Raw genomic sequence first — 18889 nt, 5'->3', positions numbered from 1 at the left:
ATTCACAAGAACTAACACTAATAAAAGTTTCTGCTGTTGCTGATCTAAAGCAGTACAAGTACAAAAATAAGGTCCTCCATTCCCCTTTTCTGTTTTTTTCCAAGTCAGGTGGGGTTGAGGCTCTTTTTGCAACACCGGCTGCTTTGGTAACTCTACCACTGTCAGCAGTTTCTCCCCAAAGGTGCTCTCCTCAGCGGGAAAGTGGTACTCTGCAGGGAGCTCACCAGGGACCCGCCTGACTCAGTTCCTGGAGGGGAGCCGGCCAGATCCCAACTTCCCCGCCCATCCCTACCGCCTTCCCTGGGCGAGAGGAAAGTCTCCCAGCACAGAGCCTTTTAAACCACAACCCGCCTCCCCGCTGTTCTCTTTCCCCGGGGCTAGGCGGGGCTGGGCGGTCTTCTTCCCTGCGAAGACGAACCAAAACACCTAGTTCTGGGATTGCGGAGGTCACCTGTTCTCCTAGAGCCTGTCCGAGCTGGGACAAAGGGCCAACCATCTGAGGCCACCGCCTGGGCTTGCCAGCTGACGCACCGAGCCTGGGACGTAGGGCAGGGCGGCGGCGGGCTCGTCCTGGGAAGGCGGTGCGCGAGGGTTTGTGTGGCTCTGCAATGTGTGGAAAGAAAGGGACGAATCTCCGAGAACAAAACTCCGGCACTCCCCGAGGAGTGCATTAAAGGGGGGCGGCTACGCCGAGGCGGGTAGGGAGTCGGTCTAGCCAAGTTTGCTACGGGCTAAATAAACTTTTTAGTCCCGGCTCTGTCACGTCCCAGCTGGGATTCCAGGTCCCGAGGTAAACTTGGAGGCTGCACATCCGGAGGGGCGGAAGATACGCGGTACTAGGAGCGGGAGTGGCGATACTCCGGGTCAGAAAGGTGCCTTCTTCGCCCTCTCAGATCACCCCTCTCAGGGGGTGGGGGTTGGCTACCAGCCCTGGAGCTGAGGGTGGGCGGAGGCTAACACAAAGCCCTTCCCTTCCCTCCTCTTTTTTCTCCCCTCCCCTTTCCTCTTCCTCCCGCTCCTCCTCCCTGTTGTGGAAACCCAGCTCCGCGCTCGTCTGCTGGGCCGCCGCTCGCTCCCCCCTCCGGGACCTGCGGGGACTGCCACCGCGAGGTAAGGGGCGGCGGCAGCGGAGACCCCACCCCCGTGCCCTAACCTAGTGCCCTGGAAGATTCCGGGGCGCTGGCGGGGGCTCTGCGGCTTTCAAGGCGCAGGTTGCTGCTCTTCCATTCTCCTCCCCTCCAGGAAGGACCTGGTGAAGAGCCCGCGGGCGCCCTCGGAGGTCGTGGGGACCGATAGGGGAGGGGGGGCGCCAGCGAGTGGGGAAGCTTGGACCTGGCTGGGTGATATTACGACGCTGCGAGACGGCCCCTGGTCCAGGCAGGGTCATGGGGTATCCTCAGCTGACCTTTGCGGGGGTTGGGTGCGGGGCATCTGGGCTGGGGGCGGTGATGACATATGGTGGTTCTAGGTGTCGGGTGTGTGCTTACGAGTGCGTGTGTGCTCGCGAGAGCAGGGAGGTAGGGACTTTTGTCCAATTCTACCTGCGGGGACTTGATGCGTGGTATCAAGTGCGAGAGGGTGGGAGTGGTGATAGCACGTCGGGGGTCCCCGCGCTGACTCGGTCCTTGTGCCCAGCCAAAGCTTTAGGCAGACTCTCCAGTCGGAGATTTCCTTCGCGGGGAAGTAGCCTCAGCCGGAGTCAGTGGGCTCAAGGGCTGTAGCGGTGATTGATTGTGGCGGCGCAGCGGGCGGGGGAAGGAGCCCAAAGTTTCTGCCTGGAAGGGACAGAGCCACTTTCCCACTTTGAAGCCTTCACCCTTGACCTCTATCCCCACAGGCTCAGCGCCCACTCACCCGGACAGGGCGCCCCTCGATGGCTGGGAGACAGCAGGGCTTGCAGAATTCAGCTTTAGAGTCTGTAATATGTTGCCAAGAAATACAAGGCAATAGCAGTCCCCTAGGCTCAAAGAGGCTCTTCTCTTATTAAAGCTCTCAAATCCTTGGGGCTTTCTGAATTAAGCAGAGGAGGTCAACACTGTGACCCTGCACACTGCACAGCCCCACTTTCTTGCAGTCCCGAGGGTTTCAGGCATCCTGGGGTTTTTTGGAACATGCATGCTATTAGCAACAAGGAAACCCTCATCATTCTTCAACCAACAGGACTGTGTAAATATTGCAGCAAAAGTAAACATTTGGTGGTTTTCAGAAATTAAGATAAATAGAATTTTAATGCAATATTTTTTAAAAATCAAATTTCATCTATAAAACCCACGATGAACAAAATACTAACATTTTCTGTAAAGATGGAGTGTTTTTATAACTGCAACCTGGGCATTGAAAACAGCCATTTCCAAGCACCCTCTGTGTCTGATCCCCACTTGGGGGTTTATGAAGATTGACAATGACATACAACAGATTAGGCAATCCCGGTTTCATATATAGTTATGTTTTTGGACTGTAGAGCTTTATTTACTTTTTACCTCATTTAAATATGGGAGAATATTTTGATAAATGTACACAGAGGCACACATTTCCCTTGTCTCCCTCAGGTTCCAGTGTGTCTCTCGAACAGGTGAATTCCCAGTGTTCTGGAAACTCCATAGTGGATATCAGGAGCCAGGGGTTGGGAGGGGCCTGGGCAGTAAGAGGCCCTTGCATTTGGGACTGGAGAAGGCTGGTGGTTGACTGTAGCTTTGAGATTTGAGGACTCTGCTCTCAGCTCTCAGAGGCTGGAGACACAAGAGAAGGCCCAATCTGCTACCAGGACCTCCTTGTTTAATAAATTTTCCTGCAGACATTACCTAAGCAGAAAAGACCTAAAATAGCCCACACTTGACCCCCATGTAGGGGTAAATGGCAGGAGCTTGACTCCCTTGAGGGCTATGGTATGTGCTTGTTTAGAGATAGCTTCCCAGCAGCCCTCATACTCACCCAAAGTTTCCCGCCCCTTCTCCATATTCAGGGGTCACTACCCCCCTCCAAAAAGAAATTCCACTCTCCAGAAACAACCTCCTTACCGAGCTAAATTTCTTCCTCTGCTTAGAGGAGACAAATAACTGGTTTCTCCTTTGTGCAACAAAGGCATGCAACACTGCGAGGTCAACCTTAATTGGGCCCATTCTTCACACCCCCCTACACATTATATCATTTTGGCATTATGTCCCATTCCCCTTATGCATCCAGCCCTCCTAATGATCCTTCAAGTTTCCTAAGATTTCAGCTGGGAAGCTTTCTGTGACTTCCCTCCTCCATTTTCTGGCAAGGTACTCAGCACCCCAGAATACCTTGTATGTGTATCTCTTATGAGCAATGTGCAATGGACCCCACTTGCCCACTATCTGAACTTCCTAAGGTTGAAACCAAGGTCATAGCTCAATATACTGATTAGCACTCAAGGAATGGGTATTGGAAGAAAGAACAAAAGTATTCCTTTATAAATGCATTTTGAGGGGTTATACAGCAAGAAGTATATCCTTAGCAGAGAATCACATTTTATGGCACTTTATAAAATATTTTTACAGATGATACCTCAGTTGTTTCTCACAAAGTTATTAATTCCACTTGGTAGGTGAGAAAAGAGGCCTGGGGAGGTAAGAGTACCAAAGCTAAAATCAGGGCTCAGATCTAGTAATCATTTCGTTGTACCACAGCTGACTTTGTTAGAGTTGGCTCTGCTCAGAGGCACACCCTATACAATGTATGTCTTGAAGAGAATTTACTCAGTTGTGTTTTAGGATGCCACTTTGCAAAAAAAATTACTAAAGAGTTACAGTGGTAAAATATATTAAGAGTAGTGCTCCCTGGCTGTTGTTGCTCAGTGGATTGAGTACCAGCCTGCGAAGCAAAGGCTCGCGGGTTTGATTCCCAGTCAGGGCACATGCCTGGGTTTCAGGCCAGGTCCCCTGTAGGGGGCATGGGAGGGGCAGCCCCCTACATATTGATATTTCTCTCCCTCCCCTTCTAAAAATAAATAAAATCTTTAAATATATATATCTATATGAGTAATGCTAATGTTAAGCTGGTTTTTCACTGCAGGATTTTCAGTGCCTTTATCATTATAGTGTGTGTTGGGACTTTTAAGGATGATATCATAATATAAAATGTTTACCAGTTTCATTTGGCCACAGGACACTGTTTCTTATGAAACATCTTCTAGATCCAGTGTTCCAAGGGATCCACTGCAGGAAATGCTTAGTTCATTCAAATGGTTTTTAGTTCATCTAGGCAGTTTCTGAAGAGCACTGGCAATTAGGATAGTAAAAATGTATATTCTGAACACTAAACCTCACCCCCTTGTAAATCTACAGTTAATCATTGGTCTGCCAGTTTCTGTGAGCCTGGTAAACATGAGTCACTTCTCCAGGTTTGATCAGATCTGAGGGAGCTGAGGAGCCCCATAAAAAATGCAAACAGGCTGTAAACAGCTGTCTTTATGGTGCCCAGAAGCCTGCAGATCTCACTCAACCTTCCCAGAGAAAACCTCAAATGCAACTGTGTGTGGAATGGCAACTTCGGGGTTTGGTATCTTTTGTTTGATCATTTCCACTGAATAGGAAAATACACCCTGAGTTTTCAGTTGTCCCACTTCCCCCTTTCCGGAGGAGCTGGCAGTGTGGACAGTGTCGATGTCTACTCATGAAAAGGTAGCAGCAATCACTCACTGGGTGCCTCTGACCTGGACCAAAGGCTGCTAATGGCGGCCTCCTCTTCATACACAACCATTGTTTAAAATCAGGTGTTTTTTTTTTAAAGGCTTTGATTACAACCTACTATTTATCAGGCACTTTTCACAGATCCGTAACTCCAGCTATTCAGGCTATAGTACCTTTAAGAGAGGAGATGAATTGGGGAAGCTGGAGTCCCTATTTCAATGATTCAGAGAAGTGTTGTGGAGTAGCAGAGGAGCCTTGGGAAGTGATACTGTGATCAGAAAAACAACTGGGTAAATTTACTGTCCACCTGCAGATGTTTCTAGATCACCAGCACTGAGCAAATTAATGTCAGGAATTGTCTCACAGATTTTTCCAAAGCCTGAAAGGCAAGTAGCCCCTGAGATCTGTGTTGAAGAGAGTGGTGTCACAGAAGTCAAGGACAGGAATGTTTTGAGAAAAATGGACCTATCAGATAGGGGCGTGTGTGTGTGTGTGTGTTTCCAGGAATGTGTGCTATGTGCATGTGTGTGTGCACAAAGGTGGGCATGCACTCCTGCATGTGGCCAAGGAAGAGAGTGGGGGAGGAGAGTGTGATGTTTAACCTGTTGAATTTAAAAGTCTTGTATGTTACTCCAGTTGGAAATTTTCAATAAGCAGTTGGAGACACAGGAAGTCATTGGGGCACTGTATACTGAAGCTGTCTCCCTTTGATGAACTTACCAAAAGTGAGGCCACAGGTGGAGCAGAAAAGTCAAAGCAGAACTTCCTTTGGATCTCATCCCGGGGTAGGAAGGCAGATTCTTAAGCCAGGGGTGGAGGGAGGAAGAGCCTGTACTGATGAACCCGACCATCCAGAAACTTCAACCTGCTAGTTTATAGCCAGAACCTGTTGTGGTGGGTCCGGGCTCAGACTATCCCAGGTTGTTCATTCCTGAGAAGTGTGGAGTGTCAGTTGAGAGTATGAATGGAACCACACAGGTTAATACAGTCACTAAGAAACCCACTCAACAGCATTATCACACATCGAATGAATGATGTGATTTTTGTAGTAGAAAATTTTTTTTAAACTTGCTAATGGTTTCATGAAAGTCTAAACAGAACCATTTTGTACAAGACTCTTAGAAAATACGGTTGGATTTTTGGGGGAGTGGGGTATGAGGCTATAAGCATTTCATTCTTATTCTGGTCAAGGATCTTTGGTGGCAGGGACCCCTGTCAGTAACTTTGAGTACCACCAAAAGTTGTAAGAAAAGTTATAAAGCTATGCTGCTTTATATTTTGAAACCATCTGCAAGACTGACTTAAATGATGTGTCTGAGCTTTACAGTGTCCAAATGAAAAGCAAATTCAGGTTTTCTAATTGCTGCTGTGAACTTATATCTCATTTTTATTTGATCAAGTGGTACTAAATAATGAGGTATCAACATGTAATCCTTCACTTGCTTGAAATTTTGAAAAGATGAAAATTTTAAAAATCAGACTTGGTGGAAACATTTGTATTTTACAGTTTTTAATGAATTAAATCTATTTTATTTATGTAAGTTAACCTACTAAATGAGATAAATAAAACTTTTGGTTTTCATGTATATGATTTTATGTGTTTGGTAAGGAATAGAAAAATCCAGACATTTAGCTAGTTTAAATGGTTAACTAGATGGACTTTATTCGCTTAATAAAGCATTTTTTTATTTGTTGTAGAAATCACTACAGATTTTTTCCCCAGTAGCTAATGTCCCATTACATTTAACTCCTGTTTGATTACAATAATACTTTTTAAAAAATGAATTGAGACAAATATCTCTTCTTATGGCAAACAAAGGTCCCCTCCACTAGTAAGATGCACATGAACATTTTAGTCCCCAGAAATCAGCCAAACTTCCACACCTCCCTGCAGGTCTGAAACCAGAAGCCATGTCTCTTAAGACCAGGCTGGGGTTTGTTTGACTTCAACACATGGTGCCAGGATTAGTGAGATGGCATCTCAACCACACTCCCCATTTCACTGTCTAGACTTTTTTTTGTCCAAGTGCTGAGTGTTTGTGACTTTTTGTTATACTAAAGTGTATTTGAATGTTTGTACTTTTTCTTTGGATTTCTTTAATGGCTCCTGTTCTCAAAAAGCCTTTCTTGCATCCATAAACATCTAGTCATTTATCTTTTCTTCTAATTTTTAGGGTTTCAACTTTACAGATTACTGTTTAAATTAATTTGGAATCATTTTCTAGGTGGTCTGCAAAGTAAGAATGCCACTTAATTCTCCCCCTCCCCTTATTAGCTTACCCCCAGGCCCAGTATCATTTTGTGAATAAACTCACCTCTCCAACAGCTCTTTAATCCATGCAGTGTTTGGCAAAGCAAGTTCCATTTCACTTTCTGTCCTTGTACAATTTTCTTGGCAATGCTCACCATTAATTCTTCCAGTCAAATTTTGTTCCATGGGATTTGTTTGGAATGATATTAAGCCTAGACACTAATTTTGGAAGACTTGATAGTTTTTAACCCTCTTTTTCTAGTAAATTACAAATTGAATGAAACCTGTAGGTGTTTGTTCTGCATATTCAGACCACATTTACTGACCAGTCAGCAGGGTGTCGGGAAAGAACACACTAACCAGACTGGTTCTGCAGAGACATGGTGGCTTCAGGTTTCTGCACTCCCAAGGGTGTGGGATCCTGGCTGACTTCCAGGGACTGATCTGTCAGGTGCCACTATATAATTCCTGGCCTGTGGGCCCTCCATCCTAGCAGGGGGTACTTACAAATACTGGTGAGCACAGGACAGTGTGGTTACTACATGACTGAGGAGACACACTCATGCCAAGTTTGAGCCTGAAAACCCCTAAGTAAAGTTATTATTTTCCTTTGCAATTGTTTTTCCCCTTGCCAATTTAGGGATCCAAAGGAGAACAGACAGAGGCTTGTGTCTTTTGAAAAAAGGTGTCTTTTTAAAACAAGCACAGGGAAGAGGGTGTGGATTGCAGAGGCTCCTTTGGCTGTTCGCTACTGTCCTGTGTGAAAGCAATGTGTGCACAGTGATCCTCTAGCCCCCAAGGGTTCATGGCTCCTGAGCAAGGAGCACTGGGAGGGAGGCACTAAAAGAGGGAATGGGGTCCAATGAACAGACAGAAAGGCTCCCCTTCAGGTTGATGAAGGTGCCACATTTATGGTGGTTTCCTCAAAGCTTACATGCTCTGTAAGATAAGGTCCGATGTATGAAGTGTCAGTCAGACCCAACAGGTCCCTGTCCCTCCCTCATGGCCGGAGCCTTCTCCTGGCCATCGGTCCATGATCCTCCTACCCCCATCCCATTCTGTCTGGGATCCCTGTCTTAACACATACCTAATGCATATTTGGTATTACAGTTTTCTTCTGAGAAAATTTCTCTCATACCCCAATTATGCCTACTATTTTAAGCTAATGTTTTTCCCTAAACAGTGTACGGGGTGCTTTTAGGCTGTGCCTATGATCTAAACAGTACAAGTAACCTCCTACATTTTTTAAAATTTATTTATTTAATTGTTGTTCAAGTACAGTTTTCTGTCTTTTACTCCCATCCCAGCCCACCACCCCCATGCTCCCCACCTCCCTCCCATTTCCACCCCCCTTAGTTTTTGTCCATGTGTCCTATATACTAGTTCCTGTAAACCCTTCCCCTTTTCCCCTGAAATCCCCCCCCCCACCCCGGGTCACTATCAGCCTGTTCTCTATTTCAGTTTCTTTGGTTATATTTTGCTGGCTTTTTTGTTTTGTTGTTTAGGTTTCTGTTAAAGGTGAAATCATATGGTATTTGTCTTTTACCACCTGGCCTATTTCACTCAGCATAATGCTTTCCAGTTCCATCCATGATGTTGCAAAGGGTAGGAGCTCCTGCTTTCTTTCTGCTGCATAGAATTCCATTGTGTAAACCTCCTACATTTTAATCTTGGCGTGGGCTATCCCTCTCTCTTAAATTCTGTCTTCACTGATACCTGCTGGAGGTGGGGTCATTTCAGAGTGGGGGCTAGGAAAGAATGCCCTCTTTCTATGCAAGGGTGATTTGGGCACAGGTAGAAAGGGTACTTTGGCCTGTCTTGTATCAGAAAAGGATTCTGGCAGAATCAGAGGGAGGGATAAGGTGATGATAGCTATCAACAGTGGATATTCCGGTAGGAGTGTCAAATGGAAAGAATGAGAATCAGAAGTCGTGTGGGACATTTGGGGAAAGAACACATTGTTCCTTATGGCCCCACTCAGAATTTGAGGCTCCCTACTTGAGTTCTACAAAGTGTGAAGTGAGAGGAAGACATGGTTCAGACCTTTTGGGAGCTTTCAGCCCAAGGAAGGAGGCAAGAACTCTACATTTGGGACAAAGTGGAAGACAGTTTAGGACAGTGTCATGTCCTCAAGAGTCTGACTGTCCTCAAGAGACGCTTGTTCTCAATTTCGCCAGCAGGTCACAGTTAGGAAGAATTCACCTCCTTCATTTCTGTAATGCCCTCTTGTGATGTGAGGTGCAGGTGTTTCTTACTAACCCTCTGCCACAACTAGGGACATGTATGGCTTACTGGCCCATGTTTGATGCTTCTTGGTCATGTTTATTTCCCACAATTCTGGTGCAGATTTTTATGTCCTCAGACTTTATTGGAAATATTCATTATAATCACAGGATGCCTATAAATATGTTCATATCCTTCTTGAAAACAGCTAGATCTTTGTTTCTGTTATCATTGCCTGTTGATTCCTTAAAGAGTAACTGAGGAGGAGGGGGTGGAAGACATTGAGAACCGTGGTCTAGAAGACGAGAGAACATTAAGATCTGAAGGAGAGTTTCTTCATCATGTCAGGAAATGGCAACATATCCTCTTACTGTCCATGCCAGTCACCTGTCAGATCCTTCCTCTTAGATGTATGTAAGCATCTGAGTGCACGTGTACCTCCCACTGCCATCGTTTCTGTGCCTTAGTAACCATCATCTTTCCATCCCCATTTCTGGTAGGTTGCACAGGACCTGGCCCTGAGCTAGTCTGCCTAGGGCTGGCCAGGAGTGTGCAAGAAAGATTACATTGTGAGTCTGGGTGATTGAGAGTACGTTTATTAAGGCTGGGGACAGTGAAACAAAGAAGGGCTTAGCATAGAAGAAGCAACAGGAGAACCTAGGCTGGACTACCTTAGCTCTCTGGGAAGTCAGAGAAAAGGGAGTTTTGAGGGCACATGTTCAGGGGGTTAGTCGTGGATAAACTGCTGCAGCCCATTGCTCCTCATGTTGCAAGTCTCATGGGGTCCCTTGAACTCCTAGAGTTTAGGAGATGCCTGCCTGTCGGTGAAGAAGAGAGGGAGGGGAAAGGTGGGGGGATGTGGTGCCCTTTGTTTCGAGAGGTTTTATCTCTCTCTTGCAGGCCAGAATCTTAGGGGAGGGTTTCAGCAAAATATTCATCAGTTATGCTGGTGTGCCCTTTTAGGGTCATGGCCTCCATTGATTGGTCAGTGACAGGGCAGGGTGTTGTTAGTCATTGCAGTTGGTCCTGGCCTCACCCACCTCATTTTGCTGCTTCTCTGGGCCTGGAGCTGAAATGCAACTAAGGCCTGGATGTCATCTCTAGGTAGGTGACCCTCTTTATCTGGCTGCAAATTGCTGAATTATCTATCTCAGTTTCTCCATTGTACTTACCAAAGAATTTTTCTAGTACTATCCTGACTCAAGTGGAAGCAAAATGTGCAGGGAATATGTGAAGTTTCAAATTAGCCAATCACAGGAGGCTTCAGGGATGAAGCTTGTTGCTACCAGGGGGTTGCAATTTAACATGATCCTGCCAGTGATACACCACCAGTAAGAATTTTGTGCATCTGCTATTCTTAGCATGCAGTATCTGGAATAATGTTGGAGACCGAGAAGCCAGAATCACATGGCAGGGCCATGTAGAATCAGATGACATTTTAAACATTATGGTTCAAGATTTCAAGATCTATATCATGGTCAGGTTTCATTTGAACTATTGATATATGGTGGAAATCAATCTTTTCCCCCTAAGGTATTTTTTATGTAGCTCAAGAATTAAACTATGAAAATAATCATTGCAAGAGAAAAATTATCAGCCAAAAGGATAAAAGAAAACAAATAGCCCTGGCGTAGTTGGTTGAAGTGTCGTCCCATACACCAAAAGGTTGCAGGTTTGAACCCTGCTTAGCATACACACCCAGGTTGTGGGTTCAGTCTTCATCTGGAGCATGTCTGGGAGGCAGCTGATCCGTTTCTCTCTTCCTCTCTAAAATCAATAAACATGTTTCAGGTGAGGACTAAAAAAGGAAGAGTACAAGCAGGAAGGAGCAACATTTTAGAGACTATTTCCCCATGAGTCCATTTAAACTTCTGGGTCTTAACTTGTCTTTTATATTCTGAGAGATTCTCTATGTAGCCTATGAGAGATGATACAGTGAAAGTGTGAAAGGCTGTACTCAGTTCTTTCAGAGAAAGAAAAAGAGCCTGGCATAAGAACCAAGACTTCATAGTTTTCAAGGATTATGATACTTCGATAAAATAAATACCATTCTAGGAACAAAGATTAATAAACACAGCAAAATAGTTGCTGAAGGTTCACCAAATGAAGACACTGTACAACTATATGATAATTTAAGACAACTGCTTTTGAGGGAAAAAATTGTTTTGTGAATGCTGGGAAAATTAACCAAGAAATGATACCTATTGACTTCAAACATTCTTACACACCATTTGAAAAGCCCAGTGTAGAAGCAAGGAGAGAGCACTCTGATAAAGCATTTCTAATAGATCAGTTAACAGAAAATTTCTGTGAATGAACGTTGGTGAGAGAACACAATTCACCTTTCCCTCAGTCTTAAGGAGAAAATGTGAAATCTTGTTTTTCTTGTAGAGTTGCTTTAGCTCATTCACCACTATGCTCTATAATCTATTGACCCTGCCACCAGGTCATTATCCCCTTTCAAGTCACAACCTCACCTGCTTCCTTTCCAGCTAATATTTCGGGGCCTGGAATTATAACCCACCCTTTGCATATTCTTTAATTCTCTTGCTGGTCTCTTTCAGGGGACTCCCCTGACTAAACCCAAGCCAGGCTAAAGCCTGCTTCCCCTAGTCTCTGTTTGTACCAGGCAGATGGGCATGGCTGTAAAATCATGGGCACATTAGAGGGTTTGGACTGTTGATCTCTAGGGATGGACTAATATTCCATCCATGTTACTCTTCAGATCAGTCTTTGAAAGCCATTTATTATTATTTTTATTCTATTTTATTTATTTCTAGAGAGAGGAGAATGGAGAAAGAGGGAGGGAAACATCAGTGTGTGGTTGCTCCTCACGTACCCCCCACAGGGGACCTGGCCTACAACCCAGGCATGTGCCCTGACTGGGAATCTGACTGGTGACCCTTTGCTTCTCAGTCTGGTGCTCAGTCCACTGAGCCACACCAGCCACATTATTATTATTTTTTAAAGATTTTAAAGTTTATTTTCAGAGAGAGGGGAAGGGAGGGAGAAAGAGAGGAAACATGTGTGAGCGAAACACTGATTGGTTGCCTGTTACACACCTCCAACTGGGGAGCTGGCCCACAACCCAGACATGTGCCCTGACTGGGAATGAAACAGGCATCCTTTTGCTTTACTGGACAATGCCCAACCCACTGAGCCACACCCTTCAGGGCAATAGCCATTTATTATTATTATATTCATATATATAGGAGTGAAATAAAGTTTTGGGAGCTAACATTTTTACTCTGATATTTCCTTTCTGATCCAAACCTATTTCATTTAGTTAAAATGTGCTAATGGCAACCTTCTAAATTGGTTTCACAGCCCACTGATAGGTTTTGACAAAAAGATGCCCTGGGTTATTATTTCATTCTGATTTCTCCCTCCTCAAACCTCCCAGATCCTTCTACCCTCCCTACTCACTCTCAGTTGATGACCTTAGTCTTATTTCACTGAGAAACTGAAATTAATTGGAAGAACTTCTGCCAACAGACCTGTGCCTGTATTGATTGCTCAGCCTCCCCACTGCAGCGGTGGATAAAACACTTGTGCTTCTCTGGAGGGTCAACCCCTTTGCTTGTGCAGCGGATCCTAACTTCTCTCACATACTCAGGACGTTACTTGAACAGTAGTCCCTCTCCATCCTGGATCACCAGTTTTTTCCTCCCTCCAAAGGGTCATTTCCACCTGGAAACAATCCTACTAATACCTCCCATCTTTCAAAAACCATCCCCTACCCTGCATCTACCTCCAGCTCCTTTTTCTTCTCGACTTTGCTTTACAACAGAGCTCCTCACAGGGGTGTTTGAGCTTCCTGTGGTCAGTTCTCTTCCTTCCATTTTTCCCTAGATTCACTCTCATCAAGATGTTGAACCCTAAACTGATCTTGTGAAGGTCCCCATGCCATTCATGTTGCCAAATCCAGTGGTCAGTTTTTGGTCCCCATATCCTTCCATCTTCCAGCAGCATCTGACACAGGTACCTGCCCTTCCTTCTTACAAATATTAATACTTGGCCTTCAAGCCTATGCTCTCTTTGCTCCTCCTGCTGCACTGTGACTCCTTCTCAGCATCCTTTGTTAGCTCCCCTCATTTCTGTGATCCCTAAATAGTGAGTGTCTTGGAGTTTAGTCCTCGGATCTCTTCTCCCTACTGATATTTCTGTTAAGTGGGTCATCCTGCCTCAATGCTTTAAATACTACCTTTGTGCAGACAGTCTCCAAATCAGGCTCTTCCCCTGAGCCACAGATGCTCTTGGAGACTCAGTAGCCATTTTGGTATCTGTACTTGTTGGCCTTGTAGGAATTCTCAAACTGAATGTGTCCAAACGACCCCCTTGTCCTTCTTGCACAGCCCTGCACCCTTCCTCTTCTCATCATTATTTACCCCATCTCAGCATGTAGCATTCCAGTCTTCCATGTTTCCAGGCTCTACGCCTTGGACCCCAACCCTCCACCTCCATCAGCATCCACTCCACCAGCAGGTTTTGTCAGCTCTGCCTTCCAAATACACCCCTGATCTGACCACTTCTCACCTTCCCACTGCTACCACCTCAAAGCCCACCACCCCCCCACTCACCTGGGATTTTGCAGTGTGTCTTACTGATCCCCTTACTTTGTCCTTGTTCCTGGCAATGTTATTCTCCACACTATACTCACAGATATCTTTTTAAAACCTCAGCAAGATCCTTTCCTTTTCCTCCAGTTTTCATCTCACTCAGACTAAATTCCACAGTCTTCTCCATCGTCTGTAAGTCCTTTATGATCTGGGCTCTTTGTACCTCACCTCCCACCTGCCCATCACTCACTTGTTCCAGCAACACCAGTCTCCTTGATTGGTTTAATAAGCTTCCTCCCCTCTGGACCTCTGCACTGACTCTTCCTTAGTCTGAGACATGCTCCCTTCAGATATCTGCATGTCCCACTCCTCACTTTCTTATTCCCCCCTAATGCCCACTGCAGAGATGTCACTGACTACCCCACATAAAATAGCAAACCTACCACCCTCCTGACCCACTCTAACCTGTGCCTCGCCTTATTTTTCAAGCATTTTTTTTCACCTGACATACATTAGGAAAGGCAGGGCTCTGTGTGCTCGATGTTGCCCCCTCAGCACCTAGAGTAGTACTGGCATATGTATGTATGTATGTGTATATACTTGCTGAATTAAATAGAAAGATTTGCAGAATCTTTCTGCAGAAAGATTCCTGAAGGCTTGAGTAGAGTGGCTGAAGAGGACAAAAGATCTCTTTGGGCTAAAAACGAAAGTATGCCTGTTTTGAGAAAGCCCTCAGTTTTCTAGTAGGAAACATTTCACACTCACACTCTATTACCCCAGCCCAGAGCCCCAAGGTTCATGCTAGAAAGAAGCTCTGGAAGTTCCCTTTATCTTGTTCCCCAGCCCCTGGGAAAAAATTCTCCAAGAGAGAAAAATTTTAAGTGCAAATACATGTGTTCAAATTAAGTTAGAGGAAAAGACACCTGGAAGCCTACGGAGAGAGCTAAAGGATGGTGCCAAAGAGTCAGAGTTCAAACCAGGTCTGTCAAACACCAGGACCTACGCTCGCCAGAGTAACTGTATGGCAAGAGGAACGTGTCGTAGATTCCTAGGGCTGCCACCACAGACGGAATGGCTTAACATAATAGCAATTTATTGTTTCATATTTCTGGAGACCCCAAGCCCAAAGTCAAGGGCTCTGCCCCCTCTGAAAGCGCAAAGGAAGGAACTGCTCTGTGCTCTCTCCTAGTCTCTGGCAGCCTCAGGTTCCTTGATTTGTAACACATCCCTCCAGCCTGCCTGCATCCTCCCATGGCAGTATCCCTGTGTTTCATCACACTGCCTTCCCTCCCTGCGTGTCTGTCCAGACTTCCCCCTTTTAAAAGGATACTTGTCATATTGGATTAGGGACCATCTAATGACTTTATCTGAATTTGACTAAATTTACATAGACCCCATTTCCAAATAAGGGCATTGCCTGTGGTACTGGTGACTAGGACTCCAACATATATCTTTTGGGGGGGGGACATAATTCAACACATAACAAGATATAAAGCATTGTTAGAGACTGATAAAATGTCCAGGAAGTATGAGCAGTGTGCATACAGTCAGAAAATAGTTGGGTATTCTCAGTAGGAAATAGTTACCATATATTGCTGTGTATAGTGTGCTCCCATGTATAATATGCACCCATATTTTTTGCCGAAACTTTCAGGAAAAAAATATTTCATTTTAAATTTTTAATTCAATTATTTATTGACTTATATTTAGAAACAAAACCGATTGTGTTACTCTGGGCTATTATTTTGCATAGGGACACCGTCACGGCTTTCTAGAGGTAGTACACTTTCAATGTCTAAGCATAAATAAAAGAATTAAAACATTTATATAGATATGAAATTAGTACTACATGTCAAATGTGCATCCTTATTTTTCTCTCAAAAGTTTGGGCCAAAAAATGCACATTATACACGGCATAATACAAGTGTTTCTTGGTCAGAGTGGAATCTTCTCTCTCCTGCCTTGTTCTGACAGGGCAGGGTGTCTTTAGCATCCTCTCAGGAGTGGGGGAAAGTCAAAAATTGGAGCCGAATGAGGCCTTAAAGAAATGGACAGGTGAAGGACGTGGTTTTCACAATTGGCTTGGCGAGGTGCTGTCCATTAAACCCCCAGAGCTGGTTTCAGCGATCTCTCTGATGCTGGCAGGTGCCAGGTTCCCTGAGAGCCCAGCACTTGAGCGAACCACAGCTTCTCCTTTCTGCTGGCTTTGGCTGTGCTAGAGGCCAAATGACTGTATTTGGGAGACGAACAATAGAACTTCAAGATTCCTAATAATACAGGAGGCCAAATGACTGTATTTGGGAGACGAACAATAGAACTTCAAGATTCCTAATAATACAGTTCTGATGTATTATTAAAAATGTTTTATTATTAAAAATGCCATGGAGTATAACAATAGAAATAAAAATAAAATATTCTATAATATTATAGAACTATCATATGATATACATATAATATAAAAACAAAAGAAATAAATTTAGCTTTATATAAAGCTCAGGGCCAAGCTTTCACCCTGACCAGCAACAACCTCCATGACCTTGGAGGTTTCTTCATTCTAACTCTGGGTTCTGTCCTGTGGATCAATCACCCTCACACCTGAGCACAGTTTGGAGGCCTTTCTAGATTTCCCTCTTTTTTTCCTCACAGAAAATTGGTAATGGCAGAACTCAGGTTCCTGAACTCAGCTTACATGATGTGTCTAACACTGACTCTTATCAATTCTCCCTCCTTCCCCCAGTGTCCAAACACACCTCACTGAGTCAAGAGGGAAACCCTTGGGATTGCTTAAGAGAATGGGATGGAGTAACACAAAACGCTCATCCAAACCAACTGTGATTATGTTTCCAAAGAAAGTCAGATAGGAATGTAGACTGGGCACATTGTATTTTTCTTGGAGCAGCTTGTGATAACAGCAATATTTTTGCAACTACACAAGAAGTCGGGAAAAGACTAAGAGCCAGAGATTGCAGAAGATGAGAGAGAAGCATTTAGTTAGGAAAGGCCATGATTGCCCCTAGTCTGCCATTGTGGCACATGAGGGAGTTGAAAGTACCTATGGAAAATTGCTTCTGTTCTAGCCCTGGCTGGTGTGGCTCATTGGATTGAGTGCTGGCCTGTGAACCAAAAGGTCACGGGTTCGATTCCAGTCAGGGCATATGCTTGGATTGCAGGCCAGGTCCCCAGTTGGGGGCATGAGAGAGGCAACCAATTAATGTATCTCTCACATGATAGAAATATCCATTGATGTTTCTCCCCCTCTCTTTCTCCCTCTCTAAAAAAAATCATTTCTGTTCTAGAAAAAGGGCAGGAGAAATTGAAACCCTTGGATTCATTCAAAGCGCTAATAAGTACCTACTATGTGTTAGGTATTAGGTACTGAACAGAGGGGTTACCCACTTTGTACTTTCTAGAATCTTCATAGCCATCATCCCCATCCAAGCATCATTATGTCTTGTGAAGAAGCTGATAAAATAGAATTTTATCTTTAAAATGTTGCCCTGACTGCTAGTATAGAAGGGATTTCAGTGGCACAGGGACAACTTCTAGGAGACCAGATGGGAAAAGACTGTGATCCTTCAGAGAGTGTTTTTGGACTTTAGGGAGGAATTAAAAGTAAAATTTAGAGAACGACCCAGCAGAACTCAGTGATGAATTTGATGTGAGGGTCATGAAGAGAGGTAACCAGGGTGGCCTTGAGCTTCTCACATGACCTCGTGAGTTAATGGAGGTGCCATTGAAGAAGACAGTAAATCTGGGAAAAGAAGTGGCAGTAGCCATGGCTGGTGTAGCTCAGTGGATTGAGTGTGGGCTTGTGAACCAAAGGATCGAGGTTTGATTCCCAGTCATGGCACATGCCTGGGTTGCAGGTTGGTTCCCAGCAGGGGATGCATGAGAGGCAACCATACATTGATGTTTCTCTCCCTCTCCTTCCCTTCCCCTCCCCTCTAAAGATAAATAAATAAAATCTTTTAAAAAATACGTATTTTGCCCTGGCTGGTGTAGCTCAGTGGATTGAGCACGAGCCTGCGAACCACACAATCGCGGTTCGATTCCCGGTCAGGGCACATGCCTGGTTTGCAGGCCAGTTCCCAGCAGGGGACTCACACAAAGCAACCATACATTGATATTTCTCTTCTTCTCTCCTTCCCTTCCCCTCTAAAGATAAATAAATAAAATCTTTTAATTAAAAAAATACGTATTTTTTAAAAAGTGGCAGTGAAGAGTTCCATGTGGTATAGGTTAACTTTGAAGTGCCTCTGAGAATCCAGTGGACATGTCAAGGAGGCTAGTGCCAGGATCTGCAGATTGAAAGAGAGCTGTGGGCTACAAATACACTGCTGGCCATTTTCAATATGTAGAAAGCCAGGAGAGCATAAAGTTGCCTAAGGAAAGGGCATGAAGATGTTGTCCTAGGATGATCTGGACCCATGCCACGCAGAACGGTCTCCTATACTAGGGCAACTCATGGAGCAGGATGGAAACAAGTGCAGAATTTATGTTTCTAAATATGGCATCCGAAGTCTGAAAATGTTGCCACTGAAGGGTTAGTTGCCTGTTTATTTCACTTAGCTTCGCATGTTCTCTGCAGACAGAGCCCGTTGGGGAGTTGGGACTGAAGACATTCACATGTGGCTTCCTCTAACACAGGTTTCTGAGTCTGGTGGAGATGTGTCTTGAGGCTGAGGAGACTGTTGAGAGAGTCCTGAGAGATGAGAGCACTAGTAGTCATGATGAAATCTAACCTTTATTGAGTATGTATGTGTCACACCTAGGGTCGGTGGCATCTTTTTAAATGCTTTACTGTGCCAATCTAGAAGATGTGTACTCTTATTATACCCATTTTATATTGAGAAAATAGAGGCTTAGATAGCATAAGTAACCTGCTCAAGGTCAAGCTAATCAGTGGTGGAACAGGGTTTAGACTCAGGTGTATCCATTGACAGAACCGAAGCTCCTCATGCCAAGCTATAGCAGTTCCCTACCAGTCAGCAGTCTAAGGACTTTCCATCACGTGACCCACCATTGTTTATGTGGGTACGGGACTCAGCGCCTCTAGGAGCCCATCCTCCATGTATCGTCCAAGCCTCCAGCTCAGCTCCTGCCACAGCTGGAGACAAATGCTCAGAAAATCTGGTTTTAGTTTCCCTCTAAAATAGAAATACTAACACTAACAAATATTTTTTGTCTGTGATGTTTATAGTTTA

At 44.7% G+C, this 18889-nt stretch overlaps 1 protein-coding gene across 3 annotated transcripts in view; it reads left to right on the top strand.

Annotated features, from left to right (window-relative positions):
* The first annotated feature begins 1025 nt into the window (after nt 1–1025).
* The window catches only part of RIN2 (Ras and Rab interactor 2), a 241542-nt gene continuing 223678 nt past the window's right edge, over nt 1026–18889 (top strand). For 2 of the 3 annotated variants that reach the window (XM_037057028.1, XM_037057025.1), the window contains exon 1: nt 1027–1110. The gene's annotated coding sequence lies outside the window, so the exon portion shown is untranslated. Of the gene's footprint in view, nt 1111–18889 lie in introns of all 3 variants that reach the window. The other variant, XM_037057024.1, reaches the window with a different exon arrangement.

Source organism: Sturnira hondurensis, unplaced genomic scaffold (genome assembly GCF_014824575.4).
Source record: "Sturnira hondurensis isolate 20B ecotype Veracruz unplaced genomic scaffold, ASM1482457v3 Scaffold0009244, whole genome shotgun sequence".
Lineage (NCBI taxonomy): Eukaryota > Metazoa > Chordata > Mammalia > Chiroptera > Phyllostomidae > Sturnira > Sturnira hondurensis.
The sequence above is the reverse complement of the archived record's forward strand: the minus strand, read 5'-3'. Positions and strand labels throughout refer to the sequence as shown.